Source organism: Hordeum vulgare, chromosome 4H, assembly GCF_904849725.1.
Source record: "Hordeum vulgare subsp. vulgare chromosome 4H, MorexV3_pseudomolecules_assembly, whole genome shotgun sequence".
Classification (NCBI taxonomy): Eukaryota; Viridiplantae; Streptophyta; class Magnoliopsida; order Poales; family Poaceae; genus Hordeum; species Hordeum vulgare.
In genome coordinates this window covers 331,070,081-331,095,203 of record NC_058521.1, presented here as the reverse complement: position 1 = coordinate 331,095,203, position 25,123 = coordinate 331,070,081, and positions in this window count along the sequence as shown.

The following is a 25,123-nucleotide window of genomic DNA, read 5'->3' as shown; positions in this document are numbered from 1 at the left end:
GCCGGAGAAGACGCCGACGACGAGCTTGGCGGCGGCCAAAGTTCGAGCGTCATCGGGGTCATCGAAACAGAGGGAGCTACGCACGGGACTCAGCTCCTACGACATCTACGCGACGGCCTGAAGCTGATGGGGGCCTCAGAAGGACGAGCTGATCACCGGAGGGCTACCGGCGACGAGCTCCCGCGGTGGATCTCGTCGGGCTCCAGTGAAATCATGGCTAGAGGAAGGGATCGAAGGGGGAAACTTGGGGGAAAGCTGCGCAAGCTCACGGGGAGTGCAGTGGTGGCGCTAGCTTGCTTGAGGACGGCCTGGAGAGGAAGAACGCCGGCGACGAACTTCGGTGACCCGAGGAAGAAGACGACTGCGTCTCGTCGTTTCACTGCGTCTCGACGTCGGGCTCGTGGCTAGAAAGCTTCAGGGAGTTGCGGCGGACCTATTGCGCGGCTCAGGAGGGAGAAGGGTAGGCTAGAATGACGGCGAGCTCGAGCTCTGCTCGGGCTCCAATGGCGACAGAAGGAAACGAGGAAGAGGGGGAGAATGAGGAGAGGATGAGCTCGGGCACGCCTCGGGAGGGTTATCCCCTCGCGTGCCAGCGCAGAGCGGCGGCCAGGCAGGCGCACAGGTGCGTGGCCGCGCCGGAGTATGCGGCGGCCACCTCCTGCTGCCCACTGGCGGGGGAGGAAGACGACAGGAAGAAGCTGGGCCGGGCCAGATGAGCGACAGGTAAGACTTTTCTCATTTTCTCTCTGTTTTGTTTCTGTTTTAATTACTGACATTGATTTCTATTTATTTTGTCTTCAAAAGCAAACTAAAAATAGTTTGAAAAATGCTGGGGTGTTAGTTGGAATATTTCCAATAACCCATAAAGTTTTCAGTATTGTTGAAAACTATATATTTTTAAATTCAAAATTTAAACTTGAAACCAGTAGCCTTTTGCATTTATTTAAAATGCCAAATGTGTTAAGAAAATGGTTTTCTTCATTGCTTATTTGCTTTCAAGAATTATCAGAAAAGTTGAACTTTTCTTGAGGCCATTTTGGGTTCATTGATTTGAACAAGTTTATAATTCCTTTGAATTTGAGAAGTGGCTAGGGTTTTTGAGTTTTCCTTCACCACTTGCTTTGTTCTTGTTGAAATTTTCTTGGATGCAATGCAAAGAAGATATGAGCACAATGCTAACTTGATTTGGGTTTCAGGGATGTGACATCAACCCTCTCAACTTTGTAGCACATGATATGTGGGTGAAATAATGATACCATGCCAACTTTCAAACTATTTATAGTTCATTTGTAATGCTTTTCAATTTCTGGGCCATTTAGCTTAAAAAATCACTAAATGCATGAAAAATACCAAATGAAATCAGAAAATGTTGAAAATTGATGATGTGGCCTTGAATGGTGCATTTTGAACAAACAAAAACTCTTGAGTTCCAATAAGTTCAAAAAATGGAATCCCTTTTGTAACAGATGAGTTTTTGTAAGAAACCCTCATACTTCGAAAGAGATTGTCCGATTTGTACACGAAGTGCATCCAGTTTTTGCCGCAACCCTCTCAACTTTTTAGCACATGCTATGTGGGTGAAATGATGATACCATGCCAACTTTCAACCTATTCACATTTCATTTGTAGTGCTTTTCAATTTCTGGGCCATTTAGCACAAAAAAATCAGTAAATGCATAAAAATACCAAATGAACTCAGAAAGTATTGAAATTTATGATGTGGTCTTGAATGGTGCATTTTGAACATGCATAAAGTCTTGAGTTGCAATAAGTTCAAAAAATGAAATCCCTTTTGTAACACCTGAGTTTTTGTAAAAAGCGTGATACTTCGAAAGTGATTGTCCAATGTGTACACGAAGTGTATCCAGTTTTTGCCGCAACCCTCACATCCTTTTTAGCAAATGCTATATGGGTGAAATGATGATACCATGCAAACTTTCAACCTATTCAGAGTTCATTTGTAGTGCTTTTCAATTTCTGGGCTATTTAGCTCAAAAAAATCAGTAAATGCATGAAAAATACCAAATGAACTAATGAAGTGTTGAAAATTGATGACGTGGCCTTGAATGGTGCATTTTGAACATACAAGAAGTCTTGAGTTCAAATAAGTTAAGAAAATGAAATCCGTTTTGTAACAGATGAGTTTTCGTAAGAAACCGTGATACTTCGAGAGAGATTGTCCGATTTGTACACGAAGTGCATCTAGTTTTTGCCGCAACCCTCTCAACTTTTAGCACATGCTATGTGGGTGAAATTATGATACCATGCGAACTTTCAAACTATTCAGAGTTCATTTGTAGTGCTTTTCAACTTCTAGGCCATTTAGCTCAAAAAACTCAGGAAATGCATGAAAAATACCAAATGAACTCAGGAAGTGTTGAAAAGTGATGATGTGGCCTTGAATGGTGCATTTTTGAATACACAAAAAGTCTTGAGTTCAAATAAGTTCAACAGATCAAATCCCTTTTGTAACACATGAGTTTTTGTAAGAAACCCTGATACTTAGAAAGAGATTGTCTTATTTGTCCACGAAGTGCATCCAGTTCAAAAAATGAAATCCTTTTGTAACAGATGAGTTTTTGTAAGAAACCCTCATGCTTCGAAAGAGATTCTCCGATTTGTACACGAAATGCATCAAGTTTTTGCCGCAACCCTCTCAACTTTTTAGCACATGCTATGTGGGTGAAATGATGATAACATGCCTACTTTCAACCTATTTAGAGTTAATTTGTAGTGGTTTTCAATTTCTAGCCCATTTAGCTCAAAAAAAAATCAGTAAATGCATGAAAAATAACACATGAACTCAGAAAGTGTTGAAAATTGATGATTTGGCCTTGAATGGTGTATTTTGAACGCACAAGAAGTTTTGAGTGCAAATAAGGTCAAAAAATGAAATCCCTTTTGTAAGAGATGAGTTTTTGTAAGAAACCCTCATACTTAAAAATAGATTTTCCGATTTGTACACGAAGTGCATCTAATTTTTGCCGCAACCCTCTCAACTTTGTAGCACATGATATGTGGGTGAAATAATGATACCATGCCAACTTTCAACCTATTGATAGTTCATTTGTAGTGCTTTCCAATTTGTGGGCCATTTAGCTCAAAAAATCAGTAAATGAATGGAAAATACCAAATGAACTCAGAAAGTATTGAAAAATGGTGATGTGGCCTCGAATGGTGCGTTTTGAACACACAAAAAGTCTTGAGTTCAAATAAGTTCAAAAAATGAAATCCCTTTTTGTAACAGATGAGTTTTTGTAAGAAACCCTGATACTTCGAAAGAGATTGTCCAATTTGTACACGAAGTACATCCAGTTTTTGCTGCAACCCTCTCAACTTTTTAGCACATGCTATGTGGGTGAAATGATGATACCATGCCAACTTTCAACCTATTCAGAGTTCATTTTTAGTGCTTTTCAATTTCTCGGCCATTTAGCTCAAAAAAATCAGTAAATGCATGAAAAATACCAAATGAACTCAGAAAATGTTGAAAATTGATGAGGTGGTCTTGAATGGTGCATTTTGAACAAACAAAAAGTCTTGAGTTCAAATAAGTTCAAAAAAATAAAATCCCTTTTGTAAGAGATGAGTTTTCGTAAGAAACCTTGATACTTCGAAAGAGATTGTCCGATTTGTACACGAAGTGCATCTAGTTTTTGTCGCAACCCTCTCAACTCTTTAGCACATGCTATGTGGGTGGAATGGTGATACCATACCAACTTTCAACCTATTCAGAGTTCATTTGTTGTGGTTTTCAATTTCTGTGCCATTTAGCTCAAAAAAAATCAGTAAATGCATGAACAATACCAAATGAACTCGGAAAGTATTGAAAATTGATGATGTGGCCTTGAATGGTGCATTTTGAACACAAAAAATCTTGAGTTCAAATAAGTTTAAAAAAATGAAATCTGTGTTGTAAGAGATCTGTTTTTGATTAAAATAGTCATTTAAAATAACCTAAAACTTACCAAATTGAATATAATGATAAAAACAAAGTAATATTAAATACCAGCAAAAAGAATCACTCAAAAATCTATTTTTTTAGTAAAGTTAGTCACGAAACAAAATAAATAAAGTAAAAAATGAAACAAAAAACTATTTAAAAAAATGCCACCTACTGGGCACCACAACATGAATACGACTAGAAACCCAACCACAGAGTTGGGCCAAGATTCAGGCCCGCAGAAGGCCCATTAGGCCCATAGAGAGTGACAAATTAGGCTCGGAAGCCTGTAGTTGAGAGGAGCTCGAGAGGGTCTGCGCAACAGTGCTTATAAACCACTCCCGGGCTCTCTCGGCTAGCGAGTTGGGACTAAACATCCAACGGCACCGCGACTGTGGCAGACACATGCCTCTAGTCCCGATGTGTGCCACCAGCCGACACGAAAGACGCCCTGTCGTGTCGGTTATTGTCACCAAGTGGGACTAAAGGTCTCTTCTTCCCGCCCTTTGGGCTGCTGGAAATTGGCCTTTAGTCCCGGTTTGAGGCACCAACTGGGACGAAAGGGGTGCATTGGTACAGGTTTGTGCCTCGAACCGGGACCACTTGTTTTCACATATATGCAGGAGTTGTCGAAATTTGCACCAAAACTCTCCCATTTCTCACCGCCGTCCCCCGAGCCAGTCCTCCTCATCGTCATCGCCGTCCCTGAGCCCGTCGCCACCGTCCCCGAGCCCGTCGCCGCCGTCCCCGAGCACGTTGTCATCGTCGCCGCCACCGATCCAGTCCTTCTCGCCGCCGTTGACCCCCCGAGCACATCGTCGTCGCCGCCCCCGAGCTCGTCGTCATCGCCGCCCCGAGCCCGTCGGCACCGGTGAGCTCTTTCTGTGCGTGCTCTGCTTGTCGCCGCCGCCCCTGCATATTGCTGTTCATACAATTTTTGTTCATAGAAATTTTTGTTCATATAACGTACGTGTAGATATAACGCCTTAGTGGTAGAAAGAAAATCATGTAGATAAAAGGTAGATTAGTGAGATAGATGAGGGCATGCGGTATAAAAACTGTCATTCATATGTGATGAATCGTGCTTTTGAATCTCTTTAATTTTATTTTGAAAAATGAATGCATGTTTGTTTCTCTATTCCTGCCCATTGCTACCTAATTAAATTGGAATTTGCAAACAAATCATCAACGACATATATTAATTCCAGATTTATTCTTTAAATAGTAGGGCTTTAAATAGTTGTAGAAATTATTCTCGACGTCGACGATGCCAATCTTGCATCCTTGTCATCGACTCGGTGGCGACCACCTGCTTTATAGGCGCCAGCATGTGCGGGACTGGGCTCTGCCGGGCTGGCACTGGGAGGTGCTACCTTCTGGGGCGTGCATCTTGGCGAGGAATCAGGCTCCCGTCATAGACCCGGAGCTTCTTTGGTGGCGGTCGCATGGGCCACTTTCGGTGGGAGGCAGTCGCCCCCCGAGGAGGCGGTACTTTGCCGTGTGAGGGAGGAGGACGAGCACGTCCGTCGCTACTTGGTTGCGTTGGACGCCAGGTTCTCCAATACCTGACAGGTTCTTCAGGGATCTCACCCGAGCTATGATCCTGTTATGGTTCCTTCTCTGTGGGTTTCCACCGCCCGTGCCTCAGTACAACGATGGCTCTTTGGTGATCAGTTTGATGATGAACCGTGAGTTGAAGAGATTATACTAGAGATGTATTCAAGATTAAATTTGAGATGTATTAAGTTGATTATTGGTTCTAACTGAAAGAAAACCTTTTTGCCTCTTGAGATCTATTGCATTATATATCATAACGTACATCTATGAAGTATTCAACATTTGGAAGTGAAATATAAAAAAGTTTGTGCACGTTTAAAACATAGAAGTTCGTGTAATTCGGTTATTCATATAAGGAGCTAAAATATTTGTAGAAACTATATGGATCAAAGAGAACAGTTGTTGGGGGCGAAAATGCTTGGTGATTATTTATCATATCTCAACGACACTGGTGGTCTAGAAGGAGAGGATGATGGCTCGGATGATCGAACAATGGAGGAGGAAGGACATGATCATGATGGCTCCGGTGACCGAAGGCCGGAGGAAGAAGGAGACCATGATGACGGCTCTGGTGACCAAACGGAGGAGGGAGATGTTGCAAAATCCGGCGAGGTATATATATATATTTATGAAGCCCAAAGGTATGTACATATATTAACTCTTCTTTCTTATTTTATAGCCCTCTAGATCGAGCCAAACTTCGGTAAAGAGACGAGGCCCGGAGAGAAGGTTGCGCATGGATGAAAAGTTCACGATCAAAGCACTCGCGGACGATGGCCTACCGATTGAACCGAAGCTGACCAAGGACATATTTTCTGCTCAGTGTGGAGCTATTGTTAGGGACAACATCCCGATCAACGTCAAGCAATGGAAAAAAGCCTAAGGGCGACGACGTCCATGAAGGTGATTATGTCACCGATAGGCAGAAAGATGATCTTTCGACCGCGCTAAAGGCAAATTTCACCCTACCAGCAAAGGAGGATCTGAATAAGCTAGTTATAGAGCCACCGGTCAAGGCCCGTGCTCTTAAGAAGATGGCACATCTATTCAGGAAGTGAAATAATGATTTGAAATCAATGTTTGTCGATGTGACAACCCGATGCCGACGTTCCAGAAGATTCCCCTTTATTTCCGTTTCCGTCGTGTGATTAGTTCTATTTGTTGCTTCATCATGTAGTTTGCATCATGGCATCATGCATGGCATCATGTGAACTCTGTTTTGTCGGTGTTGCTTGTTGCTCCGTGTTGTTGGGTGTTAGTGCTTGGTGAGTGGCGTAGTTTTGTTGGAGTGATGAGAGTGGGTGCGTGAGAGCCACCTCAAACCCTGTTGCACCGAGGATGTAAAACCCTTCTCTCCCCTCTTGTCTCATTTTTGTGGTTTTGCTAAAGTTTCCGTTTTAACCCCTATTTAAAAAAGGTTCGTCTTCTTTGAAATCCTTTTATTAAATGTGGGGGCAACTCCTAGGGTTTGCTTTAATTTTCCCTTTTGTTATTTTTAAAACTAGAGGCCCTTTTAGTTATAAAAGGGGTTTATTTTATTCTTTTGTTAAAAAAGGGTTTTGTTTTATTCTTTAAGAAAGGTTTTAATTTGTTTATTCGTTTAAAAAAAAACCCAATCTATTTTATAGTTGGGGTATATTATTTTAAAAGAGTCAAAAGGATTTTTTTTATTTTGTTAAAACCCTTTTTCTTTTGTGTTTGTTTTCTGATTTTTTTTAAAAAAGGCAAAAGAGAGAGAGGGAGAGACCCCAGCCCGTGCCCGAGCTGGCCCAGGCCCAGCAGGCCCCTGTTGCCCTAGCGACAGGGGAGGGATCCTGCCCGATGCCCTCGTCCCTCGTCTCTCACCTCCCCCTCGCGCAGCCTCCCCTCTGCCCCGATCCCGTCCCTCTTCCTCGCCTCCCTGCCCTTTCCTCCCTCGACCCGAGCGCACCGCCGGCCGCCGTCTGCTACGAGGAGTGCCCCTGCCGTCGCCCCTGCCCCCCCACGCGCTAGCTCCTCGCCGCGGCGCCTCCCTCGTCCCGAGCGCGCAGCTCCAGACCGCCCGCCATGGCCTCGCCCTCGGTCTCGTCGCCCTGGCCTCCCGTGCCTCGCCGCCTGCACTCTCCGTGTCGTGCTGTTCCCCGCGCAACCCGTGCTGCCGACCTCGCCTTCTCGTCCCCGTGCTCGCCCTCGCCGCCTCGCCGCCGTTCGCCCTCGCCCCGACCTCCTCTTCTTTCTGCGCCGCCGTGGCCTCACCATCCACGCCGCCCTCGTCTCGTGCCATGGTCTCCCGTTCGCCGCCCAGTTCCCTCGTGCAGCTGTGGTTCCCCTGCCGAGCTGCCGTGCGCCTTTCCGAGCTTGTTGCTGTTGCTGTGCGAAGCTGCTGTTGCCAAGTATTGCTATTGCCGCTGCTATCCCTGTGGTTGTTTGCTTGCCTGCTGCCTGGTTGCTTAGCTGCTAGCCGCTGCCTTGCTGTTGCCTGCCGATGCAGTTGCTGTTGCTGTAGATGCTTGGGTGCTGCTTGCTAGCTATGCTAGTTGTTGTGCTAGCTGCTACTTAGTTGCTGCTGCTAGATGCTTAGTTGTTGTTGCTCTTGCTAAATGTAGCTAGCTGCTATAGCTAGTAATTGTTAGTTTCTTTTGCCGTTAGATGCTAGGCTAGGTTGCTGTGTTGCTTGCTGGCTTTGCTGTAGATGCCAGTTAGATGTAGATGCTAGGCCAGGTTGCTAGTTGCTTGCGGTTTGCCTGCTTTCGCTAGCCGTGTTGCTGCCGCTTGCCGTCGTCGCGTGCCCCATCCCCTCCTTCATGGAACCGACAAGATCGGCGAGTACAACGACGTCCTCGACGACCCCCGGACCTGTGTTCGACTACCGTCGCCGAAGACCTGTCTTCCAATGCCTAGTGGACGACTACCGACGAGAAGACCAGCGTACCGACGCAAGAGTACGACTACCATCGACGAGACCGTGTACAACTACGAGCACGACGACCGTTGTTCTCCGTCACTGCTCCGGTACGCACGCTTCGAAGGTATACCGATGAGACGTGACCGTGAACCGTATGCATGTGTTGTATGAGATGTACCGTATGTTTGCGTCCTGTGCTTGCCCGTTGCACGTTGTCTCTCTTTCGTCGAGCCCTCAACACATGGGAACCTGGTAGCGGGATCACCCCATCTTTATTTAACATTCCCGCACACGCTCCCTATACGTTGGCACGATATCTCGCTGAGTTATCGGGATAGGAACGTTGCCGTGGCATCATTCCCGTCTTGCCGCCTTGGTTCCCTCTCGCTCACCGTGGCGACACCTGCTTCTTTCTCTTCTTGCCCGTGATGTTTGAACTCGCATGCATGACGCATTCATGGCATGATATCTTGTGTTGCATGTCTCTTGTGCCGTGCGTCCGTTCTAAGTCCCGCGTGGTAACCGACTAGTATGACAGGTAGAATCACCCGCTTCACCCCTTGCCATGATAACAACAGTTTAATATTGCTGTGTAAATAATCGGGAGTGAACTAAATAATTAAACGTGTAGTTTCGTCGATACGCAACTCGTTGCAAATCGAGCATCACTTAATGTGTAGAGTTTGCGTGAGGTGAATTGCCATGCCATCCCTTGCATTTTGATCTGATCATGCATCATAGTAGGTTGTGCATCATGTTGTGCATCGTGTGGTGAATATCTGTGTTCATGTTTGTTTCTGGTTTGCTCCGTCTCGATAGAGTTCCGCAAGCGTGTCAGAATTGTGAGGAACCGTTCGACTATGTTGGTTCGTCTGCTTGACGGAGTTGTTCTTCTTCCAAGCGGGATCACAGGCAAGATGACCATTTCCCCAGATACCATAACTATCATTGCCATGCTAGTTTTACCGTTTCTACCGTTTACGTCTCGTTGCCTACCACTTGTTATATATGAGCCTCTCAACAATTCCATGATAACCTTCAACTGTTCAACCTGGCAAACCACTGTTTGGCTATGTAACTGCTTGCTTAACCATGTTGTTAGCGTTGCTAGTCGCAGGTGTAGTTGCTTCCTTGTGAAAACATGGGTTCCTTGTTATATCACCATATTTAAATGCTATTTAATTTACTGCACCTATATACTTGGTAAAAGGTGGAAGGCTCGGCCTTTCTAGCCTGGTGTTTTGTTCCACCTTTGACCCCTTAGTTTCGGCTACCGGTGTTATGTTCCATAAACGAGCGCTCCTAACACGATCGGGGTTGTTATGGGAACCCCCTTGATAATTCGTTTTAGATTAAGGATGGTCTGGCAAGGCCCAACATTGGTTCTACATTTGCCCAACATAATAATTCTATTAATATTGAAATGCATAGGGCGTCATGAACCCGAGGAGTAATTTTACATAAACAGGAGGGGCCAGTGCTAATGGTGTTGGTCCCAAATAGTCTGCCTGCGGGGCCACCGCGAGGAAACTCGAGGTTTGGCACCCGTAGCTAGTTCCATCCGTCGTGTCTTGGGAACGAGATACGCGGCTCCTATCGGGATCGTGGACACGTAGGGCGGCCTTGCTGGATTAGTTTTACCTTTGACGAGATATCTTGTGCATCGGGATTCCGGTGATGCTTTGGGTAATCTCAGAGTTGAGGTTTTCCACTAAGGAATCCGACGAGATCGCGAGCTTCGTGATTGAGGATTTCTATGCGGCTTGTGGTAATTTGTGATGGACTAGTTGGAGCACCCCTGCAGGGTTGAATCTTTTCGGAATGCCGTGCCCGCGGTTATGTGGCAATGTGGAAACTTTGTTTAACACTGGTTCTAGATAACTTGAAGTTAACTTGTTTAAAACATACCAACTGTGTGCATAACCGTGACTGTCTCTTTCGTGAGTTCCTTCTCCGATCGAGGACCCGGTGGGGTTATGTCTCACGTAGGTATGTGTTCAGGATCATTCATTTGATCATCCCCCTCTTATTTCTTGTACTCGTAAGTTTAGCCACCAAATATATGCTTAGCCGTTGCTGCAACCTCACCACTTAAACTTGCCTCACCTATAAGCTTTGCTAGTCTTGATACCTTTGGAAATGAGATTGCCGAGTCCCCTGTGGCTCACAGATTACTACAACACCAGTTGCAGGTACAGGTAAAGGTTATTTCACGCGAGCACGTTGATTGTTCATTTGGAGTTGCTTCTTCTTCTTCTTCATCGATCTAGGATGGGTTCCAGGCCGGCATCCTGGGATAGCAAGGATGGATGTCGTTCTTCTTTTATCATTTGTTTTTGTCCGTAGTCAGACCCTGCTCTTCTTCGTGATGACTATGTAATGTACTGCTGTGACTCTGATGTAGCTTGTGGCGTGTGTAAGCCAATTCTATATATATATATCTTCTTTTGAGTACATGTACTTGTAAGGATATCCATTCTTGCGACACGACGAGATGCGCTTTTATCCCTGACGAGGCCCGTGTGCCAAATTGAGGATAGGGTCGCATCTTGGGCGTGACAAGTTGGTACCATAGCAATACCGACCTAGGAGCCCCCTTGATTGATCGAACTTGGCCGAGTCGAGTCTAGTGAAAAACTGCTTGGAGTCTAGTTATATATCGGAGAGTAGGATTCTTTTTCTCCTCTTCTGTGCTCTGGTGAGGAATCTTGACGTAATATTTTAATTCTACTCCTCTTCTCAGTCAAAAAAATTTAGGATCATGCTGATATTCTTGGGATCTATATGATGCCGATGTGACGGAGTTCTGTCTTGGTGCCTCCTATATGACTTGATTTTCTTCTGGGGAGTTGAGCTCCAGGGGATTCTCGAGCACATCGTTATCATTCAGATTTCTGGGTATCTCAGGACGAAGGATGTTCGTAATTGCTTCAATACTAGTAATGGCGAGATAACCCCGATGTCCCTAGTACTGGTGCAGATTGTTCGGGAGTACTGCCATACTTTGTATCGTTGTGATCACGAGGGTCTGTAGTAGATGAAGGTCCGAGATTCTGGTTGTGTGTTGACGGATGTGATACAGGTGACGGGTTAGTATAGGAGTTGTGTGATATTACTCCTTGTATCCGTGTACCAGATTGGATGACCAGATATTTCGGGAATTCTTAGGTGGGAATTCAAGTAGTACCTTATAGGACAATCTTCCAACAAATGCATGATGTTAGGTTGGGGTTCGACATCTAGTGGATTCATTTGTTGACGGTCGACTTACAGTGGTTCTCGTTGTGTCTTAAAGAGTCCTTGTAGCTTGCTACGACTCGGGGACGCTTCGTATGTTGGGTGCACTGCCTTGCACTTGATGTCTACTGTAAGGTTCGAGCCCCTGCGATCGTGTCCATGAAAATATCGGACGAAATCTTTCTCATGAGTTTGTTCTGGCTAATTGTAAGCCTCATCTTTTTGTTTTGTTGGAGTTTGGTAATTCAAGTTTCTTCAATGTCAAATGGTGATTTCAGATCTTTCCTAAGAGGTGTTCTCATATTTTTTATGTGAGAATGCAAATTCTTTTGTTCATTCAATTGTCATATCAATTCTTGTCAACCGGAGTTGTCATATCTATTCTTTCTCAACCGGTGTGTTTCTCTCCAAGTGAATTCTATCCTCTCCTATTTTGCAAGATCAATCTTTCTATTCTTTCCGGAGTTCATCTCATCTGTCTCGAGTTGTCTTTGTTTTTCCCCGCCCTCCCACCCTTTTCTTGAGTGATTCAATTTTCATCCAAGAGTTTTCTTTTCATTGTGTTTCTGCTGTCTGTTCTTTCTCTCTTACCCGGTGATTCATTGCGAAGGTTCTCTGGAGATTCGTGTCATATTTGTTCATTCTTGTCATCCTTACCGGTGAATTTAATTCAGTTGTCCGTGTTCATCATATCCTATTCTTCCTTGTAATTCTTTCCTATGTTAGGAATTCTTATCAGTCTATGTTGTTATGATTTCTCTCTATTCTATCCGGAGCGTTGAAGTTATCTCAGTAGTTCTTGTTTCCAATCTTTTTAATTATTTTGACGTGCTAATCTCATCTAGTTATGTTCATACCGGTGCAATATCTCTCTTCTAAGCAATCTGTTCTAATGGTGGTTCCTTTGAGTGGTCCCATAACCCACAGGTTTTTTTCCAGGATCTTATATGTCTCTTCTATTTTTTTTTCCGAAGATCTCTAATTATTTTCAACTATGACGTAAGTATGATTTCCATCAGTTATATCCCTTCGTCAAGATCTATTTGAATTAATTCTCATATTGGCTCAACCTTTCATTCTTCTTTATTCCGGAGTGTCTCAGTGATTCTGGGTGTTGTTCTCGTCTTCATTCTCAGCTTGCAATTCGAAGGAGCATTTCTCTCAAATCTTTGTCCATTCTATTGGAGATTCGTCATTTCAGCTTTGTGCCATCATCTTAATTGTTGTCAATCATGAGTAAATCCCTTGCTATCCGGTGTATTTCAATGTTGTGTTCATTTTTTTTCGATCCTCCGAAGGCCATCGTTTTAGAAGATTCTTCGTTCTCACCTTTCAACTTTCATCCTCAATTCTTCTCAATTGTTGTCTCTTTGTTCGTCTCTCGTGTATCCGGTGCCTTGTCCAAGTTTTCTCTCAGGTGGCTCATGAGCTCTTCATTCTCATGTTTCTCCATTAATTTGTGGTGTTCCCATTCAGTTGTGAATTTTTACCATGCTTCCTTCAATTATGCTTCAAGTGGTGTTTTTCCTCTCTGTCTCTCCAAGATTCATTTCTAGTAGAATAAGTGACATGCTAAATCCATTGCTTGTCATCAATTAAACTTGACGAAGGATAAGCATAACATAATTCTTATTCTTGTTCATAGTAATCTGAATTCTTCTTCTGGAGTGGCTCTTGATATCAATTCCTTTTCTCAAGTGTTCTTATCTTTCTTTTCCGGAGTTCCAAGTTTTCTCAGGTATCTCTTTGTGAAGCTTCATCTAAATCTTGGTAAGGTCATAATCTTATTCTTTTCTACATTCATATCTTTGCATCATTCATTGGTATACGGAGGTCCTTCCTGGTGGTTCGTCAAGATTTCATTCATTTTCAAGTGTTCTTCAAAATTCCTGTTGGAGTACCTCAAGTATTCTTTTTCTTGCATCTCCAGTGCATTTGTTCTTCCTTTATCCTTTGAGGTGGTATTATAGCTTTCTTGTTAGTGTAGGAGTCTCAAAGAGTTTTCCTTTCAAGAATAAGATAATTAAATCCACCAATTCTATGATCATGAGATATTTTCAACCCATGATTTCTTCATTGAGCTATCTTGGTTTGGATTTCACCTAAAGCTTTTCCTATGGATTGTGCTATCATGGTGCTTGTCATTAATCCCAGTTCTCAATGTATCCTCTTGGTGTAAGAAGTTTTGATATCTTTGCTCCCAATCTATCCTTGTTTCTTTTAGTGGTTGGTTGTCAGCTCATATTGGTTGAGATGATCTTCATAAGCCCACTACTGTCTTGTTCTTCGTTGTTGGTTTTCCAACTACTAAGTCAATTCTCTGTCCGAAGGCTCTTCAATTCTGTTGTGATGATAGTTGTCATTCTTTTCTTCATTCTCTTCTTCCGCTTGAGCTAGTTCATATTCTCTTGTTCCGGAGGCATTCTGATGTTGCTCTTTTGGGTCTATTACGTTGTTCTATCAAGATCATGGTGTTCCCTTGTTCTATTTAGTTGTTTTCTATGTATATTGTCTATTTCTGTCTTCTTATCGAATTTTTTGTCCCATTTTCCTACCGAAGTGCTGCCAAAATTTTCCGTGAATTCTTTCTTGTTTCTCATATCAGTCCTCATCTCTTTGCAACCTTCAAGGATTGTTGGTTTCACTCGTTTGTCAAAGAAGCGACTAAGTTTTACCTCTTGCTTTCTCATCCTCTCCCCCTTTCATTCTTGGATCTCGGGGCGAGATCCTCTTGTAGTGTAGGAGAGTTGTGATAGCCCGATGCCGATTTTCCAGAAGATTCCCCTTTATTTCCATTTCTGTTGTGTGATTAGTTTTATTTGTTGCCTCATCATGTAGTTTGCATCATGGCATCATGCATGGCATCATGTCAACTGTGTTTTTTCGGTGTTGCTTGTTGCTCCGTGTTGTTGGGTGTTAGTGCTTGGTGAGTGGCGTAGTTTTGTTGGAGTGATGAGAGTGGGTGCGTGAGAGCCACCTCAAACCCTGTTGCACCGAGGATGTAAAACCCTTCTCTCCCCTCTTGTCTCATTTTTGCGGTTTTGCTAAAGTTTCCGTTTTAACCCCTATTTAAAAAAAGGTTCGCCTTCTTTTAAATCCTTTTATTAAATGTGGGGGAAACTCCTAGGGTTTGCTTTATTTTTCCCTTTTGTTATTTTTAAAACTAGAGACCCTTTTATTTATAAAAGGGGTTTATTTTATTCTTTTGTTAAAAAAGGGTTTTGTTTTATTCTTTAAGAAAGGTTTTAATTTGTTTATTCGTTTAAAAAAATACCCAATCTATTTTATAGTTGGGGTATATTTTTTATAAGGAGTCAAAAGGCATTTTTTTATTTTGTTAAAACCCTTTTTCTTTTGTGCTTGTTTTCTGATTTTTTTGAAAAAAGGCAAAAGAGAGAGAGGGAGAGACCCAAACCCCTGCCCGAGCTGGCCCACGCCCAACACGCCCCTGTTGCCCTAGCGACAGGGGAGGGATCCTGCCCGATCCCCTCGTCCCTCATCTCTCACCTCCCCCCTCCGTAGCCTCCCCTCTGCCCCGATCCCGTCCCTCTTCCTCGCCTCCCTGCCCTTTCCTCCCTCGACCCGAGCGCGCCGGCGGCCGCCGTCTGCTGTGAGGAGTGCCCCTGCCGTCGCCCCTGCTCCCCCACGCGCTAGCTCCTCACCGCGCCGCCTCCCTCATCCCGAGCGTGTAGCTCCCGGCCGCCCGCCATGGCCTCGCCCTCGGTCTCTTCGCCCTGGCCTCCCATGCTCCGCCGCGTGCGCTCTCCACGTCGAGCCGTTCCCCGCGCAACCCGTGCTGCCGACCTTGCCTTCTCGTCCCCATGCTCGCCCTGCTGCCGCCTCGCCGCCGGTCGCCCTCGCCCCGACCTCCTCTCCTTGCTGCGCCGCCGTGGGCTCGCCATCCCCGCCGCCCTCGTCCCGTGCCGTGGTCTCCCGGTCGCAGCCCAGTTCCCTCGTGCTGATGTGGTTCCCCTGTCGAGCTGCCGTGTGCCTTGTCGATCTTGTTGCTGTTGCTGTGCAAAGCTGCTGCCGCCGCTGTCCCTATGGATGTTTGCTTGCCTGGTGCGTGGTTGCTTAGCTGCTAGCCGCTGGCTTGCTGTTGCCTGTCGATGCAGTTGCTGTTGTTGCAGATGCTTGGTTGCTGCTTGCTAGCTATGCTAGTTGTTGTGCTAGCTGCTGCTTAGTTGTTGCTGCTAGATGCTTAGTTGTTGCTGCTCTTGCTAAATGTAGCTAGCTGCTATAGCTAGTAATTGTTAGTTGCTTTTGCCATTAGATGCTAGGCTAGGTTGTTGTGCTGCTTGCTGGCTTTGCTGTAGATGCCAGTTAGATGTAGATGCTAGGCCAGGTTGCTAGTTGCTTGCGGTTTGCCTTCTTTCACTAGCCGTGTTGCTGCCGCTTGCTGTCGCTGCGTGCCCCATCCCCTCCTTCATGTAACCGATAAGATCGGTAAGTACCACGACGTCCTCGATGACCCCCGGACCCATGTTCGACTACCGTCACCGAAGACCCGTCTTCCGACGCCTAGTGCACGACTACCGACGAGAAGACCGGTGTACCGACGCAAGAGTATGAGTACCGTCGACGAGACCGTGTACAACTACGACCACGACGACCGTTGTTCTCCTTCACCACTCCGATACGCACGCTTCGAAGGTATATCGATGAGACGTGACCGTGAACCGTATGCATGTGTTGTATGAGATGTACCGTATGTTTGCGTCATGTGCTTGCCCATTGCACGTTATCTCTCTTTCGTCGCGCCCTCGACACATGGGAACCCGGTAGCGGGATCACCCCATCTTTATTTAACGTTCCCGCACACGCTCCCTATACGTTGGCACGATATCTCGCTGAGTTATCGGGATAGGAACGTTGCCGTGGCATCGTTCCCATCTTGCCACCTTGGTTCCCTCTCGCTCGCCGTGACGACACCTGTTTCTTTCTCTTCTAGCCCGTGATGTTTGAACTCGCATGCATGACACATTCGTGGCATGATATCTTGTGTTGCATGTCTCTTGTGCCGTAGCGTCCGTTCTAAGTCCCGCGTGGTAACCGACTAGTATGACATGTAGAATCACCCGCTTCACCCCTTGCCATGATAACAGTAGTTTAATATTGTCGTGTAAATAATCGGGAGTGAACTAAATAATTAAACGTGGAGTTTCGTCGATACGCAACTTGTTGCAAATCGAGCTTCACTTAATGTGTAGAGTTTGAGTGAGGTGAATTGCCATGCAATCCCTTGCGTTTTGATCTGATCATGCATCATAGTGGGTTGTGCATCATGTTGTGCATCGTGTGGTGAATATCTGTGTTGATGTTTGTTTCCGGTTTGCTCCATCTCAATAGAGTTCCGCAAGCATTTCGGAATTGTGAGGAACCGTTCGACTACGTTGGTTCGTCTGCTTCAGGAGTTGTTCTTCTTCCAAGCGGGATCTCAGGAAAGATGACCATTTCCCCAGATACCATTACTATCATTGCCATGCTAGTTTTACCGTTTCTACCGTTTACATCTCGTTGCCTACCACTTGTTATATATAAGCCTCTCAACAATGCCATGATAACCTTCAACTGTTCAACCTGGCAAACCACTGTTTGGCTATGTTACTGCTTGCTTAACCATGTTGTTAGCGTTGCTAGTTGCAGGTGTAGTTGCTTCCATGTGAAAACATGGGTTCCTTGTTATATCACCATATTTAAATGCTATTTAATTTAATGCACCGATATACTTGGTAAAAGGTGGAAGGCTCGGCCTTTCTAGCCTGGTGTTTTGTTCCACCTTTGCCCCCTTAGTTTCGGCTACTGGTGTTATGTTCCATAAACGAGCGCTCCTAAAACGATCGGAGTTGTTATGAGGACCCCCTTGATAATTTGTTTTAGATTAAAGCTGGTCTGGCAAGGCCCAACATTGGTTCTACATTTGCCCAACATAATAATTCTGTTAATATTGAAATGCATAGGGCGTCATGAACCCGAGGAGTAATTTTACATAAACAGGAGGGGCCAGTGCTGATGGTGTTGGTCCCAAACGGTCTATATGCGGGGCCACCACGAGGAAACTCGAGGTTTGGTACCCGTAGCTAGTTCTATCCGTCTTGTCCTGAGAACGAGATACGCGGCTCCTATCAGGATCGTTGACACGTCGGGCGGCCTTGCTGGATTAGTTTTACCTTTGACGAGATATCTTGTGCATCGGGATTCCGGTGATGCTTTGGGTAATCTCAGAGTTGAGGTTTTCCACTAAGGAATCCGACGAGATCGCGAGCTTTGTTATTGAGGATTTCTATGCGGCTTGTGGTAATTTGTGATAGACTAGTTGGAGCACCCCTGCAGGGTTAAATCTTTTCGGAAAGCCGTGCCCGCGGTTATGTGGCAACGTGGAAACTTTGTTTAACACTGGTTCTAGATAACTTGAAGTTAACTTATTTAAAACATGTGAACTGTGTGCGTAACCGTGACTGTCTCTTTCGTGAGTTCCTTCTCAGACCGTGGACACGATGGGATTATGTTTGACGTAGGTAGGTGTTCAGGATCATTCATTTGATCATCAGTAGTTCACGTCCGCTATGCGTAGATAATCCCCTCTTATTTCTTGTACTCGTAAGTTTAACTACCAAATATATGCTTAGCCGCTGCTGCAACCTCACCACTTAAATTGGCCTCACCTATAAGCTTTGCTAGTCTTGATACCTTTGGAAATGAGATTGCTGAGTCCCCTCTGGCTCACAGATTACTACAACACCAGTTGCAGGTACAGGTAAAGGTTATTTGACGCGAGCGTGTTGATTGTTCATTTGGAGTTGCTTCTTCTTCTTCTTCATCGATCTAGGATGGGTTCCAGGCCGGCAGCCCGGGATAGCAAGGATGGACGTCGTTCTTCTTTTATCGTTTGTTTTCGTCCGTAGTCAGACCCTGCTCTTCTTCGTGATGATTATGTAATGTACTGTTGTGACTCTGATGTAGCTTGTGGAGAGTGTAAGCCAATTCTATATATATATCTCTTCTTTTCAGTACATGTACTTGTAATGATATCCATTCTTGTGACACGACGAGATGCGCTTCTATCCCTGACGAGGCCCCCGTGCTAAATTGAGGATAGGGTCGCATCTTGGGCGTGACAGTCGACAAAGGGAAGACTCCAGAATTCGTCGGTCGATTTGAGAAGATAAGAGATCACTGGCCCATATTTGTGGCCTACAAGTCATCGGAGAAGAGTAAGAAAATGTCAGAGACAAACAAGAACAATGCCACAAAGAAGTATTATCACCATCACACGGGGTCAGGTGGCTACCTCAAAGCCCGGTCGTTGTGGGACAAAGCTCAAAATGACCTGATTGCTAAAGGGGTCCAACCACAGACAATGAACTGGCCAGACTGTTCTAGGACTTCGTTCTTCGGGGTTGGGGGAACTTTGGACTCTGAAACAGGGAAGTGTCGTTGGACGGACGATCAACTTGCAATAGCCATGATCAAGCTTCAGAAACGTATCGCCGCAGCGCAGGAACGGACGTTCATTCTAGACAGAGAGAAGGACGAGCTGACTGAGGCCCTAGGGAATGATGAACACCCTGGACGAACACAAGGCACACCAGGCTCCATTCCGTGGAAGTTTGTGTTTCCTAACGCAAGCGGTTACAGAAGTCGGGAGAGAAAGAGGAAAGCGGAGCTAAGGGACATGCAGCAGATCAAGGCAAGACTGCAAAAGGTTGAGGAACTTGAGAGCCAGCGAGCTGCCGGTCAACCATCTCAGCGGCATGAAGCTACCCCAGAAGGTACCCCGTAATCTTAGCAGAGAAGCAGCGTGGCTTGCACGGAGCCCATTTAGCATGACTTCACGGCTCCTAACTACCCCGTGGATACTATCACGGAGGGTCAACGTTGCGAGCTTATGATGAAATGTCGGTACCTCACTTTCAAGGAGACTCTCGGCTCTGTTGAACCTCCTCAACCCAACGGAACTTTTCACTGCCTTCCCATTCCACATGGCTATGCTGTTGTGATGGTGGATCAAGTAATGGAGGAATTTGAGCAGCTCGAGCTTGACCACCCTACAGGTGAAGCGGAGATTCTTCTAGTTTGTGCTCTGGGCAGTACATGTCTATGGCAGAAGGAGTTCATCAAGCTTCCAAACTGGACGCCTACGCCTCCTCCTCCGATGACGATGAGTCAGGGCACTCTGCCTCCTTCCCCTCCTCATCCGGCGAGTGATCGGGGCACTCCGCCTCCTTCTCCAGCTCCTCCGACGCGTGAGGGCACTCCTCCTCCTTCGTCTACTCCGGCGCGACAGAGTAGTCCGCCTCCTCCTTCACCTCGTCGGCAACGTCGGAAGACAAACGCCGTCGCTCCGGCTCGTCCGGCGCGTCAGAGCAGTCCGCCTCCTTCTTTCAAGTGGAAGAGAGACACCTCCTTCTCTCCAGCGGCTAGTAGTACAAGTAGAGGCGGGAGGCAATTCAGATACGGTCCATCTATCAAGCCTCTGGAAAAGTTACCATCTGAGAGGACCAAGGAGGAAAACGAGGACATATGTCGTGCCGAATTGAGGGCCCATTTTGCAATGAAAACTCCACCTCCGAAGGAGAAGCTAGATCCGGTGAAAGTGGAGCTCACTATCAATCAACTGCAGCGACCACCAGCGCCTCCGTCGGATTCCAACTATGACCGCATTCTGAAAAAGACATATACACAAGTGGTGCGGTCGGTAACTACTTCTAGTGATGCAAGATTAGCAGAACGAAGAAGTGGGAAAACAATTCCCGAGCTCGATATCGTCATCGCTAATCATTCGGAGATGGTGCCCGGTACCAATCCTGATGATTACTTGGGGGATGATGTAACAAAAGAACAATATAAAAACGTGCACTGGAAGCCTCTCGTCAAACCTGGTCATCCTACTCTAACAACGATGATGCACAGATTGCATGAGTGGTACATGAAAACCTGCAGGGAGTCTAGGAAAAACGCTATCTATGTGGAAGTGAAACCAGAGCACGAATTCATTGGACTTCCCGTGATTACTATTCAATTTGAGGAGTTATTTCAGTTATACAATCAACTGGCCCTCGACAAACAACTCATGGCTTCCTACTGTTTGTAAGTATTACTTCTATAGTTAAGTCTCTAGCTCAGCTCGTTCATTGCATGTATATATAATTACCCTCACTATATATATTATGCAGATTGAAGATCGTTAAATTAAAAAAAGAAGGAATCATCAACGTTGGGTTCATTAGCCCAGATGCCGTAAATGAATCGACGATACAAAACTCAATCAAAGAGACCAAGGAGAACTTGCTAAACTCGTTCCTTATACATAAAAAAGGGAAATAATCTTTCCTTACAACTTCAAGTGAGTGTGGCTGTCTTCTCTGTAAACTCGGTTTCGCTTACTTGAGGTTAATTAAGTAATATAATTGATGAGTTAGATATTCGTGCGCAGAGACCACTTTATTCTGCTATCGATTGACGTTGGCAGGGCATTAGTAAATGTCTTAGACTCGAGACGTAAAGCCAAAGAGGATTAGGAGGACATTACTGCAATGATGAAGAAGTAAGTTCGGTTAATATACCGAGACCATATTGGCATGCAACTTTCATTAATTTCCTCATATCAAGTAATCATTTTCTTTGCCTGGTAGGGATTGGACGAAATTCGCCAATAAGGTTCCCGGTCTAAACAAAGAGTTGCGATTTACGCACCCGAAAGTAAGTAGTACTAGCTAGTTCCAAGCATCTCTAATTGATTCAAATTTTCATCAATATATCATTACCATGCTTGCTTATCAGTTTGATTGAACTCTGTTCTCGAAAAGTGTATGTACCACAAAGAAGGCACTGTTTTATGTGCGTACTACGTATGCGAGTTCATTCGCAACTCGACCTCTGAGTGGGTCTTCTCTGAGAAACAATTTCAAGTACGTAAATAATATTCACAATTGTGTTGAGTTTTATTCATATATATGCATGTATTGACCCCCTTCTTTAAATTAGATCTCGCAGATGCAGGATGAACTCCTACCATATGATCGCATAAAAGCAATTCAAGAGGAATTGGCGGGATTCTTTCTTGACCACCTCATACCTAAAGACGGAGAATGCCATGTGGATTTGTCATTGGATCTTAATTAGATGATGTTTTGGATTAATTGTAAAACATGTTATATTGTATATATGTAATAGCGTCAGATAGATATACGAAAACTTGTTGTTCGACCAAGCACGGAGAAAGAGAGGACACTTGTCTCTATTAGCTAGCTAACACAATATGAAACCATTAAATTAACCCTCCAAAACCCCCCAACCCCCCCCCCCCATTCGAAAAAACAAAAACTCCAGCTCCGGCCAGATGCTGATGCGTGGATGCCATTTGGTCCCGGTTGGTGTGACCAACCGGGACAAAAGTTCCTCCTCCTGGGCTCCCCGCAGCGGCCGCTTGGAGCTCCTTTAGGCCCGGTTCATAAGCCAACCGGGACTAAAGGTTTGGGCCTTTAGTCCCGACCCTTTAGTCTCGGTTCCAGAACCGGGGCTAATGGGCCTCTAGAACCGGAACAAATGGGCCTTTTTCTACTACTGTCATATGCGACGTTTAGAGTTTGGGTCTTGTCCATCACATCATTCTACTAATGATGTGATCCTGTTATCACGTGACAACACTTGTCTATGGACAGGAAACCTTGGCCATCTTTGACCAACGAGCTAGTCAACTAGAGGCTCACTAGGGATAGTGTGTTGCCTACGTATCCACACATGTATTTCAGTTTCCAATCAATACAATTCTAGCATGGATAATAAATGATTATTATTAACAAGGAAATATAATATTATGTAATTTATTATTGCCTCTAGGGCATATTTCCAACAGCAACATGGAAACTTTGTTTAATATTTGGTTCTAGATAACTTGAAGTAACCTTAATTAAAACTTTTCAACCGAGTGTGTTAACATGGCTGTCTCTTTCGTGAGCTCCTTCTCTGATCGGGGACACAGTGGGGTTACATTTGACGTAAGTAGGTGTTCAAGATCATTAATTTGATCATCAGTATTTCACGTCCACTATGCGTAGGTATTCCCCCTCTTTTATTCTTGTACTCGTAAGTTAGCCACCTCAAATAAATGCTTAGTCGCTTGCTGCAGCCTCACCACTTAATCATACCTCACCCATTAAGCTTTGCCAGTCTTGATACCTTTGGAAATAAGATTGCTAAGTCCCCTGTGGCTCAAAGATTACTACAACACCAGTTGCAGGTACATGTAAAGAGTCACTTTGATGTGAGCGTGCTGATTGTGCTATTTGGAGTTTTTTTCTTCTTCTTCATCGATGTAGGATGGGTTCCAGGCCGGTAGCCTGGGATAGCAAGGATGGTCATCGTTCTTTTATTGTTTGCTTTCGTTCCTAGACGGACCCTGCTCTTCTTCATGATGATTGTATGTATTGTACTAATGTGACTCTGATGTAGCTTGTGGCGAGTGTAAGACAACTCCTTATATCCACCTTTTGAGTACATGTACTTGTAATGATATCCATTCTTGCGAAATGACAAGATGTGTTTCTATCCCTGTCAAGGCCCTCGCGCCAAAATAAGGATAGGACCACATCTTGGGTGTTATAGTGGCGGACAACGCGCGTGCGCGCGCGTCCGCGAGCCATCATATCCTCCCCATATTTGAGATGGATATGAGGGTTCCGGTTGGGTCACCTTTTTCCTTCTTTCTCCGGTTTGGGCACTGACCGGGCACGTCCGTAGGCGTATGAGGGGTCATTTGAGGGGTCCGGGTGTAGATACTCTAACGATAAGAGTTTCTTTTGATCTACGTCAAATGATCCAATCTAATGTACGCATGCTTGTACTTACAGTTAACTAGATCACTGAAGGCACGCGTTGCTGCGCCCGACCATTGTTTCAATAAAATGGTTGGAATTTTTATGGATTTAGAAGCATAATTTTAAAGTTAAATTTGCATAAGGTGGCCATACGTCTTATCGGCGTAGTTAGCCATGCAAAAAACACATCTTGCCACACCATTTCCTAAATGAAATTGTTTGGTTCCTTGTTGTTTAAATAATCACAATATGACACATCATTTACAACAGAGTTGATAAAAATGGCATTGCTCATATGTCACCTTATGTAATCAAAAATACTCGTAGCCAACAATGAGCATAGTTGATAAGAAAATGTCATCTTTCTCATATGATCAAATTCACTCTAACCCTTGATTTACCACCAAGGTTGTCATAAGCGCCATAGTACTCACATATAATATTATTCTAGACAAAAATAAAGTTTTCATTCAAGGGATGAGCTAGCCAAATTGACAACCACCTAATTACAAAGTTTGTGATGTCATAGACCAAATAACATAGGATTACATGGTCGTGGGAAGCCCAATCCTAGCTGGTGTGTTAGCCCCGTCATTAGAAGCTCTAGGAAAATATACAACTCGAATACTATCAAACTAACATGACGAAAAGGTAGGAGTGATTTGTGAACTTGACATCATTAACAAAAATATCTCCTCTCCTTCTCCTAGCATTGAACAAGCATGAAATAATTTGTTTCTTTATAGAGATTCCGATTTGTCAAGCATACCAGGCATCTGGAATTTCCCCAAAAGTTGTTGCAAGAGCGATGCCACTGTTCTTTCTAATGGCCAAGATAGATCTTAGGACAACAAATCACATCCTTCTTTCTATGGCCAAATATTATGATTTTGGATTAAACCTTATGTGAAATTAGCAAAAATCTTCTAAATGAATGTCTACTAAAAGAGAATCTGCATGACTCTTGATAGATGCAACATCATGGACTCTATTGAATTCTGGTTCTACTTAGGAGCTTGTAGAATTAGTCAATGTTGCAACATCTTATGGTATGGTCAAGTGGAAATAATTGCATATATTGAAAAAAATAAAATATATAATAACCAACTTTAAGTTTCACTTTAACAGATTAAACAATAACAGTAGATCCAAGTATCGGGACCCCGATCCTAAGCCACAGGAATCCAGCCTGTAACACATCGCATCTCTTTGCGGTCTCACGCACGGTTATCCCCATGGCTGCAGCCTTATCTTAGCCGGGACTGTCTGCACCTTTTGACTCGCGTATGCAATTGTGTCGCTAGCAATCGAATGACAAAGAACCCAGATCGACATGTCTAGTCATAAACCAAAGCGGCAGTTCCGCACAGGGACAGGCATACATGACCCAGCAAAGCAGTTGTCGGTCACCAGCGAATGTAGACGAGTCATAGCAAGCTACAAGGACTCCATTACATTGCGTGACGTTTCCCCAACGGGGACATACACAGCAGCTAAGAAGGACACATGCCGGTCAACCAATGTGTCCGGAGCAGTAGCGAACTACCATGGCTCGTTGGATCACAAAGGGGCATTTCCCTGTAAGGAATGCTACTAAAGCCTACGGCTAGGAATCGAACCCCATACATATCAAGTACAACACACATACGCATGGTATACTGATATGTATAGATACATCGATGG